Source organism: Schistocerca nitens, chromosome 4 (genome assembly GCF_023898315.1).
Source record: "Schistocerca nitens isolate TAMUIC-IGC-003100 chromosome 4, iqSchNite1.1, whole genome shotgun sequence".
In the NCBI taxonomy this organism is placed as follows: domain Eukaryota; kingdom Metazoa; phylum Arthropoda; class Insecta; order Orthoptera; family Acrididae; genus Schistocerca; species Schistocerca nitens.
In genome coordinates, this window is record NC_064617.1 from 739,040,791 (window position 1) to 739,050,590 (window position 9,800).

The 9,800-nt window shown below is 41.6% G+C and overlaps 1 pseudogene; it reads right to left on the minus strand.

Annotated features, from left to right (window-relative positions):
• Positions 1-4,891: 4,891 nt before the first annotated feature.
• Positions 4,892-5,009, minus strand: LOC126254309 (5S ribosomal RNA; annotated as a pseudogene).
• Positions 5,010-9,800: the final 4,791 nt, after the last annotated feature.

Consider the following 9,800-nt stretch of genomic DNA (forward strand, 5'->3'; position numbering starts at 1 on the left):
GTCGCAGTCGGGGAAATTCACCTGGTGTAGCAACATCGAGGTGTATTTATGGTGATTCGTACAATTGAGTCAAACATCCAACTGCCATTTTCTCCTATTTTGACTGTGGACAGTTGAATTGTTCCCGAAAATAAGTGACTTATTGCGAAAGAAGTGCTTCCGGTTCCCTGGAAGTGAATTTTCACTGTAATGTAGTGTCTGACAGGGACACTTTCCTTGTCACCCATTATTGTATAACTGTAAATACATGTGTGTGTGTGTGTGTGTGTGTGTGTGTGTGTGTGTGTGTGTGTGTGTGTTTGTGTGTGCGTGTGGCAGCACCAGTTGTCTGATACAAATGTCTTAGTTAAAGGACTGTTAATGTTACAGATTTTTTATGTAAAGTGTATTTTACATGTTTAATTCATATTTATTTTTTTTCATGATAGCAGCATTGTAAAGATAATTTGCCTCAAACTATGAATGTTGGTAAAATTTCGAAGTCATCTTCATACTATAAAGGAAAGAAAATCTCAATTTCCTGATGGATCAATGTAAGTAATAAATAATCTATATTTTCAGACTCGTATCAGTATCTTTTAGTTTAATGTTTTTGCTGAGTTTTCTGAAATTGTCTGAGATGAGTTTACTGCAGACTACTTTCTTTTTTTACTGGAGCATTAAACATTTATTATCATGGTTCTGTGTCCACCTCATTGTTGTAGATGGAATACTTTTACGAGTGAAGATCTACTGTGGCAGTCTGGAAGTAAATTAGTAATGAAAAATTAATATTCACTTGTAGTATTCATATAAAGTTACAAACATCTAAGAACCCTCTGTGGTTGTAATATCGTTGCAAGATCCGATACGTTTGGGATTATATTAATCATTAACATTTCTACACAATTCTCTTAGTAAGATGTCTTCATCTGTAATGAAAAAATCTTCCAGTACTCGTTATACCAAATATCCAAGCCCACATTTGGAATTTGGTCATATGTAAATAGGAATAAAAGATAGTGGCATCAAAGGCCATCTTTTGTTCGAAAAAAACAAGAACAATTTAATAATAAAAAATAAAAGTTGCTAGGATAGCTGGCTTTCACCCAGCAGGCCCGGGTTCGATTCCTGACATGGAATTAATTTTTGACAGTGGAAGGCAACGCACAACACAGAGAAAAAGTGTTACTTACAGTGCAGCCTCAGCACACCAGTTTAATGTCAAAAAAATTCACGAACAATAGTCATTATTTTCATCGTCGACCAAGTATGACTGCAGTACGACTGTGCTGTAGATATTAACACAACACAAACTGTGATGACACTACCTTTATGTTTTGCTGTTGCCGTTAACATACATCTCATCTACATCTACATACATAATTCACAAGCCTCTGCACGGTCTATGGCGGAGGGTACCAAATACCTTTACACGTCATTTCCTTCCTGTTACACTCGCAAACAGAGCGAGGACTGCCAATGTGCGACCACATTAGCCCTAATTTGTTTTACCTTGTCTTCGCGGTCTTTGTGCCTAATATAAGTTGGTAGCAGTATAATCGTTGTGCAGTCAGTCGTAAATGTCTATTTTCTAAATTTGTCAACAGTGGTTCGCGAAAACAACGTCGCCTTTCCTCTGGAAACGTCGCCTTTCCCATCTGTATTCAGTAAAAGTCTTTGTAACACATGCTTCTGAATGGTTTCGATGTCTTCCTTTAATCCGAACTGGTACTGATCCAAAATACTCGTACAGTAGTCAAGAATGGGTCACACAAGTGTACTATACACGGTTTCCTTTGTAAATGAGCTACGCGTTCCAAAGATCCTGCTTACAAACCGAAGTCGATCATTTGCCATTCCCACTACCGTCCATGCATGCTCGTTCCATTCCATATCGCTTTGCAATGTAACGCCTCGCGACTTTGACAGGCAGAGCACCGCTAAAACTGTATTCGAACATTACAGGGTTGCAACTTTCATCACCGAAGCGAGAAACGTTTCTAGGCGCTACAGTCCGGAACCGCGCGACCGCTACGGTCGCAGGTTCGAATCCTGCCTCGGGCATGGATGTGTGTGATGTCCTTAGGTTAGTTAGGTTTAAGTAGTTACAAGTTCTAGCGGACTGATGACCTTAGAAGTTAAGTCCCATAGTGCTCAGAGCCATTTGAACCATTTTGAAGCGAGAAAGTTGATCGAATAATGTACGTGACATGCGATATTTCTCCCGCTATTGAGAACAGAATAAAAAAGCAGAGGCTTTACATTTCAGCACACCATCGTAATTGTAATGAATCTTTCACGTAAGTTGTATATAATAATGTAAAATTTAAGAAAAGCTTTCTCTTTTTTGGATCATCCTGTTTATAATTCACATCTCATTCAAAACGAAAACTATCATTTACGTGATAATGACAATTGCGATACTTAAACTGCACTTTTTTTTAACACACAGGACGTGAGAATCATTTATTAATACGAGGGCTTTACGTACAATCTGTGATATCGAAACAGTATCATTACACTTGCCTTTACGGGAATACGAGGGCTTTACGTACAATCTGTGATATCGAAACAGTATTATTACACTTGCCTTTACGGGAGACCAATTTTCCCAATGGCTTAAATGTAATTCCTTGATTGTAATTATTTATTATCCTAAATATGAATGGTCAATCATGACGCTGATGTATTGTATTTCCCCCAAGTGCTTAACTCGCATTCGTATAAAATATTTCTATCTAGAAACGACACCTGAAGAATTTGCAGCTCCCTTTTATCTCCGTGATACTTTCTAGCGATGAAAGGTGTAAAAGATCTAAATGTAGTCCTCAGTGTACCAAGACAACAGAAGATGTGTACGGTATACAGAAAATGGTTACACTTGCATGGAAATTTGTGTCAAAATCTTGCGGTTTAATTGGCAGAGGAGAATTAGCGTACTATTACAATCATGAAGTGATTCACATGTTGTGAATTCATACTGTGGTCAGTTACTGGTGAAAAACGAAAATCTGTGACAGGACTCACACCCGTAAAATTGTTTTCCTTTCTTATTCGAACCCCGATTTTCCACTTTACGTGAGTGATGGTTGGCTCGAGTAAGTAAAGCAGTCAGCTTCAGGCTGGTGGAGACAGGATGGGCAGCGGTCGAAATCCGAGGCCTGACCAGGATGCCTTCCCATTCCCGTCCCTGAACCGTTCCCTCCGGAAGACTTTGATAACTTTGCTCGCATAACAGGCACTGCCATTGTTCATCAAAACCACTAAGAAAATTTGTGTATTTAATCAAGAAGTTAAATAATCAAGTCACTGAGATGCTGTACCAAAATACTTTTTTTTAGATGTGTACAGACAGAAACAACGGAAGAGCCTCCCAAGTAAAAGCAAACGTTTTCGGTGACCTCAGAATAACGCAAAGAATAAACGAATAGTAGATCCCCGGTGCACGGCTGGCGATTGGACTTCTGTAGTTCCATGTTCCATGTCAGGACCCGTAACAAGAGCAACAACATGTCACCGTCTCCTGCCAGGTACGCCTGGACTGCGTGGGAGGTCGGTGAAAAGACTACCCAAATAATTGGCAATAAGCTGACAGTTTCGTCAAGGAGTCATGTCGTTGCTGTACGAATGCCCAACAGCCGAGCACACCCTCTTTAGCTACCGTTTCGGAAAAAATTGTAAACTTACAGTCTTTGATCCACATCAGTGTGTGGGCCTTCGCAGATGGAAAATACGAGTCTTCCGGGCAGAGTAACGTCCGTGCCTATATCACGTGTGATGCAGTTCGACGATGAAAGGCGAGGATCCTCCATACCAGCAGCCACGCGTCTGCTGATGGCCCACAAACTAGGCGATGTTCGTCCGCATACATCAGGCGACTCGATACATGTATGTCTTCATCAAGATGCTTCAATAGCAGACTTGACAGCCACTGCTCGATTGTGATAGTGCTGCGTCAAATTTTCTTGTCAAGTTTTTACACTGACCAGGTACGAACATTTCTGAAGGCGCACCGTTTTACTCAAACTAAAAGGGCAATATCGGTCTAACACTTAATCGACATTTTATTTTTAAACTTTAAAAGATAATTTCCTACTCAAAGGGTACGCAAACTAGCTTCAGAACGACAATAATTTCCGAAAGCAGCTGCTGTCTTCGTTAGCGACATAATACTGTGTCGTCTGCTCCAACCCCAATAGGGCGGCTCCATAAGGAACATTAGTGTCCAAACCTCTCCGTATAGACTTTTGTTATACATTACCACAGCAACACTCCAAGCGGGTCCGCAGCTCGTGGTCGTACGGTAACGTTCTCGCTTCCCGCGCCCAGGTTCCCGGGTTCGATTCCCGGCGGAGTCAGGGATTTTCTCTGCCTCGTGATGATTGGGTGTTGTGTGATGGCCTTAGGTTAGTTAGGTTTAAGTAGTTCTAAGTTCTAGGGGACTGATGATCATAGATGTTTACTCCCATTTTACTCAGAGCCATTTTTGAACTCCAAGCGGACAGAAACCTACGTTCCTGAATACGAAATCGGATGAGTGAGAATAGTGTTGTTTATAGTAATCTGTAACGTAGTTACAATAGGGAGCATATGTAATGGCATAAAAATCGACATCAGCTTAAAAGTGATACGATATTTGTCTTTCTTTACTTTCCTAAGGGCCCTGCGTGGTATGAAACGATACATTACAGAACAGCATATTTATACACTCACTCCGTCTTCAGGCCACGAGTGGCCTACCGGGACCATCCGACCGCCGTGTCATCCTCTGAGGAGGATGCGGATAGGAGGGGCGTGGGGCCACCACACCGCTATCCCGGTCATAAGATGGTTTTCTTTACCGAAGCCGCTACTATTCGGTCCAGTAGCTCCTCAATTGGCATCACGAGGCTGAGTGCACCCCGAAAAATGGCAACAGCACATGGCGGCCTGGATGGTCATCCATCCAAGTGCCGACCACGCCCGATAGCGCTTAACTTCGGTGATCTCACGGGAACCGGTGTATCCACTGCGGAAAGGCCGTTGCCGAACAGCATATTTACGCATGACCAAATCAGTGATACATGCGTATTTGATTATATATTCGCAACAGCTTCTGCATAGAGTCCTGAAGAGTGTCTGCCGCTCTTACAGCAGTTTATAAATTGTTTCGTACGACCAGCCCAAATAACAGACTGCATGCAGTCTCCACCCAACTTGCACCTCTGGGAAACGGTCACAATATCGCTGTCCAACCCACGCAAGTTGGATCGAACCAAAGGCGTTTCGTCCAGAAAGTTTCTGTTTCGATTAATGTGCGCAGTTACTCTTTCAGAAGCATCGTTAAGTAAAATTTATCTGGCGATCGTAATTTATTCGGTTATTTCAGCTAGGCACAAAAGCACAGTTTCTCGGAGTGTTCAATGGGCTGTGGGAATTAATCTTAGGCGGAGACGTATGAAGGGGTACGGCCACAACGCTGTTAGAGGAACATTATTCCCACCAGCTGGGTTGCCAGTAAGGTCGTTTTCAGAAATATTGTTATCCCCCGTCCAGAAATATTAATTTATGCTCTTGTGTGGCATTCATTGTGCTATATTGTTTCTCTTGAGGCTTCCTGTTCCTCGGTTACCTCTCGCCTCCCTTCTGCAGTCTCTCCCTTCGAACTTGAAATGTAGGTCACTGCAGGCAGCTGCGCTAGCAACTGTCAACGGCGTTCAGAAAGCGGTGGACTAGTTATAACAATAGCGATAACATCAAGTTCGTGCCAGTACTTGGGTAAAGGATTTAGCGACAAGTGTCTCCATATGTCGGACTAAGTCTCCTGTAATCCACCGCGCGGAATTGCCTTACCAAACTACTGATGTAGGCATTATATCAATTGTTTCATACTTAGTTGATAATTGGGTGACTAATGTGTTGAAGAGCTACTGGTAGATGCTTATGTCTTCGAAGGATATGTTTATGTATCACCAACTGCAATAAGTCTGCATGACATACAGTAAGTCCGCATGATGCTACAGATTTTCAAACTTTAGGAACAGACTTTTCATGGTAAAAGATAAAATATACTATTGGCATGTTGGACGGAAAATCATGGACAGGTGCAGAGACAACTGCCGGTATTCCCAGGGCAGTTCTTGGGACCTGTGCTGTTCATACTGTAAATCAACGATCTTCCAGACAATAATAATAGTAATCTTAAACATTTCGTAGATGATGCAGTTATCTATAACGAAGTACTGTCTGAAAAATCTGCGCACATATTGTGTTGAATTCAAAGTGGTGCAAAGATTAGCAACTCGCTGTAAGTAATCAGAAATGAAAAACTGTTCATTTCAGAAAACGAAGATATATACTACAGTACCAGCGAGTCGCAGTTGGAATCGGTCAACCCATACGAATATGTAGGTGTAACAATTTGTAGGTTTGTAAAATGGAACGATCATACAAGACCAGTCACAGATAAAGTAGGTAGGTTTGTAGGATGAGTACTAAGGAAATGCAATCAGTCTACAAAGGTGATTCATTACAGATGACACTTGCGACTCATCCTAGATTACTGCTCAAGTGTATGGGACCCTCCCCAAACAGGTCTAACAGGGGATATTGAACGTATACAGGAAAGGGTAGCAGGAATAGTCACAGGCTTATTTGGTCCGTGGAAGAGAGACATAGAGATGATGGAGAAAGTGAACTAGCCGACAGCAATCTATCTTGAGAAAACCTACTTGGAAAGCTTCAAGAAACAGCTTGAAATGTTCTATCTAGGAACTCAGGACTACCACAACTATGTATCGCTTTCATAGGGGTCACGAAGGCAAGATAAGATTGATTACAGCCCGTACAACGGAATTTAGACGGTCTGTCTTTCCGCGATTCATACGTGAATGGAATGGGCAGAAACGCTAATAACTGGTAAGTATCCTCTGTATGCACTTCACAGTTGTTTGCTGAGTATGGATGTATGTGTACATTTGTCCGCACAATAATTATTTAAAATCTCACATGTGGTTAACGCGCTACTTGCTTTCATCTATTTCTTATGGATCGTTTACAGCTCTGTAATTCTAGCTACCAGCTGTGTGCGACATTATGAGTAAGTAGTAGGAATTAAACGGTTTTTGCTACGAGACTGTAGTACAATGTAAAGATAAGATTTTTTCCAAACTTTCGATTAGTTGCAGTATTGTTACGGCTAATGAATGCCTGCAACTTACGGCCATGGAAGAGTGCTATCTGCACTTGCAGGAGTACGGTTAATAAAGGAGGAAAATTAGGAAAAACAAGATCGCGGTAAAAAGCTCTATGGCATGAATAATTGCTGAGACTAATTAAAAGACTTCTCAGTGTTTGCAACAACCCCTTTGCTTTTCCAATTTACAGAATACAGCCTCAGACGGCGGCACATCTGATTTATTTGACCGGTCGCACTCATCACAGCCGACTATCGTCAGATATTCAGTGCCCTGGCGGCAACAAGTTACGTGTTATGACAGTATGGCATCATCATCCACAAACACTTCAATTGTCGTTTATCAAATATCATCTTCCTGTCTTGTTCCCAATGTCCACTAATGTAGCTGCGTCTTACTATTTCCACTTCCAACCACCCCGTCTCCTTATAATGATGAAGTATATCCTACGACGCTGAAGGCCTGTGTTTTTGCAGAAACTTGTTAAATAAAATAAAAAGAGACTACAGTAAAATTTTAAAATATCATTGTTTTTCCTACTTTACAATACGGAAACGTACTTCTGATGAAGGAAAATGAATATGATAACACAAATGATAATTTTGAGAAAACTAGGTGGGGGAGGGGTAAAAGTGTGGCTACACACGAAGACGCAGGGAAGAAAATAAACGCTAAAATGATGACAGAATTCTAAATATGCGGTATAAAAGAGAGCATGTCCGACTACATAACAGACCTTGTAAATCCGATAATATAGAGGTAATCCAAAAAAAAAAAAAAAAAAGTAGAAAATTGGGACGGTGCAGGAAAAATTGAAGGACTAACACGGTCAATAAGAAGTAGAAATCCTAACCAGCTTCACGCATAAAGTATGGGAGAAGAAGAAAAAGCAGAAGAAAGGAAAAATACGAAGAACAAGGAAAAAATGAAGCTATAGTCTTGTTACTTCATGTGTTACTGTGGTAACGCGGACTAACATAAGTATTTTAATGATTCGTAAGTGTGCAAGGTGCCAGGGCTAGCAGCGTGTTTAGCACTAAATTCAGCTAGAACTTGCACATGGAAGTGATGCTCTAAATAACCCCTTTCCTAACTCCGAGTTTTGCTGTTGTACATGGATTAAAAAAGAAACACGAACTGATCGTAATCGACCCTGCAAGTAGAGTAGAAAAAAGTTTGGCACCTGCAATAATTTAATTTGATAAAAATTAATTGGACGGTGGAAAGTTTAATTAATGTCGTGACAGATGAAAGGGTTGCTCTACCTAACTACAGATTGAAAGTTCTGTTCAAGACAGCAAATGGATTTATTATGACTAAATTCAAGTTGAAAAACACACAAAACATTTATAATACGTCAGTTTGATACACCAATAATTGCTGTGAAGGTTAAGTTGTCCATAAACTAGCTTGTAACGTTTATGACCAAGTGGTATGTGGAGCCAATTACTTGCAACTCATGTCTTAAGAAAAACACTCAGTAAACCCGACATTAATTGCGCTGCAATAGTAGTGAGAACTCATACAATGAAAACGCAAGACAGAACCAAGATAGAAAGAACGGAAAGAGGCGCGCTCTGCTGAGCTCTGATTATCACGTTGCAAAATTCCCTAATCTGACGGTGCTGCGGACATGCATTACCAGGCTGTCTTCTTTACTGCAAGAACACTATCTGTCGTACCAGAGGCGATGGCTTGTTGCTTCGACGTCCCGAAGTGATGAAGATAATGTCCCGAGTATAGCCGACACTAATTATCCTGGCCTGATTGTTCAAAACTAAAGACTTCCTAGCAGTTCAAATGCGCCTCCGAAGGAGACGAAGAAAGTTCGCCACACAACCACTGACGGTACAGCGCAGTCACACAGAAATTCCGATACAGTCAACTTTAGCAACATAGGCCGTTTGTACGCAGAGCGCTCAATTGCCAATTGTACTAGGAAAGTCACGTTGAAGCCGAAACTTCAGCAACTTCATCAAAAAGGTACTATTAAACAGAAGTTTATTAGACAGCCAACGGAAGGCAGACTGTCTAGAGCAACAAGTGCTCAGTTTTGTAACCTACTCAGACCCAAAGGCGAGACTAGACTGCCTCACAGAGCACCCGTACAAGCCGAACCCAGTACATTACCACCCCCACCACAGTGGCCGTGGTTAAACGTGCCAATCAGCAACTTGATAACCGGTGTAAAATTCCACTCTATTGCCGAAGCACTTCTACTACACCAATGGAGATAGTTGGCGCCAATTTCTGCGCCGATTTTGCTACGTCACGGAGTTTTTCCCTGAGCAAGCCAATCACAGGTAATGTTTTACAGAAAACGCGGGAATTTGTCCGTGAAAACTGCCTGAGAACTCATGTCGTTCCCACGCCTCGCTCGTAGCTCGCCAGAAGGTGTGTTTACCGGACCACCCAGGCGACGAGAGACGCCACATGGAAAGTAATAGCAACTCTTAACCAGATGCAAGTAGAGACGAAAACATTCATATCTTCCGGCGTCTCAATGCTAGCATTGTAATGACCATTCTCAGCTATACCTCCCCAAATCGAATTACTAAGAATAACATGATTGCTGTAAACATGAGAGGGATCAGGCCACTGCGTGCATCGGAAAGGCATGCCACCTTTCAAGTGAAACGTTCG